The sequence below is a fragment of the Citrus sinensis genome, chromosome 1, assembly GCF_022201045.2.
Source record: "Citrus sinensis cultivar Valencia sweet orange chromosome 1, DVS_A1.0, whole genome shotgun sequence".
NCBI classification, from domain to species: Eukaryota; Viridiplantae; Streptophyta; class Magnoliopsida; order Sapindales; family Rutaceae; genus Citrus; species Citrus sinensis.
The window spans coordinates 735294-737350 of NC_068556.1; positions in this window are offsets into that span (position 1 = coordinate 735294).

The window sequence follows — 2057 nt, forward strand, 5'->3', positions numbered from 1 at the left end:
TTCAAACACCCCTCTAAAATCCTTATAACACCCATTGTTAAGTGATAAAAATATAAATTCATGTACCAAAAATAATCATTTTCCCTAAAAATATAAATTCATATGCCAAAAATAACCATTTTCCCATAAAATTTTACTCAGAAAATATTTATTTTTAAATCGCATAGAAATCCTACACTATTTTTCTTAAATTTTGTTGTCTTACTATTATATAATTTTTGTCTTCAAAACTCTAAATTCTTATAATTTTCTCTAAAAAAAATTTCAAATAATATTGAAAATATAAATATAAATTATGAGATGAGGTGGCATAAAAAGTTTGTTAAAAAACTAATTTATCTAAGTGTTTAATTGAATTTCCATTCAAAACAAGAAATAAAATAATTTTTGTTAAGTTATTTAAATAATTTCAATTAAAAAATTATTCTAAAGAAAAATTTTAAGAGATGTCAAAAGGCCTAGTCGATTAAAATCTGTTATTAGGCAAAAGTAAAAACAAAAATGCTTAAGGGAGAGAAGAAACTGAAAGCAAGAAAGAGAGGTGATCGCGGTGAAAAATTGAAAATAAAAGTAAGGGAAAGTAACACGAGGAAAAGGGTATTTGGGGCCTATGGGTGCTGGACTTTTTTTTTAAAAAAAAAAAGAAGAGAAATGGAGAAAAATGTTGAAGAGATAGGTAATATGTGTTTATATGATTTAGTTTCAGTATTAATTTTTGAATGACAGTCTAATTAGTCTCACTATTTCTTGTAAAACCAAAGGGTCAAATGTTCAAATTTACATGGATGTGTTTAATTTGAGGTGGGATGAGCAGTATAATTACTTTTATAAAGTTTTTCTTTTTAAAATAATAATTTATTAGAAACATATTTATGCAATTACTATAGATAAATACTTATTTAGTTCCATAATTTATGAAATCACATCATAGAGATCCTAATTGGTACTTTCTGTGGCATGAAATTAAAACACCCATTAAAGGAAAATGTATTCGAGTTTGTCCCCACTCTTTAAAACTTTTTGATAAAAAAGTACTCGATGATGTCTTTGCTTAAGTCCGTTTGCTCTAGAGTTGATGAGATTTTTGTCTTGGGGCTGGTGATTGCCACTGAAAATAATGGAAACAGCACAATGCTTTGTGGAATGAGATATTTTCCAAGGTTCTTGATTTTAGGGGGTACCAATTTTAATAAGGTTATTCAACCAAAAAAGAAAAGAAAAATGTTGAAGTGGTTATGACGACCCAAAATCTAATAGGTCTCTAAGTTCTAGGATTCAAATCCGACGATAACTGCAGCACAAGCAATAAACAAATTGATATAAACATGATATGATTATTAATTTTATTTCATTTTTATTAACTTAAATCGTATTGTGATTCAAAAGAGGATGTGATATGATTATTAATGGTGTCTCATAAATTTTCTGCGGATCACAGTATTATCCTTTGTCGAGCTGCCACTAGTGATTCTCGAAGTTTAAATGAGATTTTTTTATGTTTGTTCTGTTGCATCTAGATAGTGTTTTAATTTTTCAAAGTCCTTAATGTTTTTTAGTCCAAATGTATGTGCTGCTGCTTGTAGAGGGGTGACTGAGATTTTCGACTTTATTGTAGTGCCTGCTTATGCACGATATTTAGGGTTGCCGCCGATGATGGGACGGAAGAAGAAGGAGTTTTATCATGAGCTTCAACACCATGTGATAATGAAGTTAGAGTGAGTGGTCTACACGATGTTTCTCAAGAGAGAGCAAAGAGGTGTTACTTAAAGTGGTGGCCCAAGCAGTACTTGCTTGTGCAATGGGTTTTTTCGTCTACCAGTGGGGTTTTGTAATGAGTTACAAAGAAAATTCACAGCTTTTTGGTGGGGGACGACAGACTGGCAACGAAAGATTCATTGGTTTTTTTTTTTTTTTTGGAAAAGAAACTTTCATTCAATCAATTAAAACTGAAACAAGTCAGTACATCAGCTTGAGGAATATCTAACCACATGACAGATTCCGAGCTTTTCAAAGCTCTTTTAGCTAGAGAGTGAACAAATTTGTTACAACATCTTGGA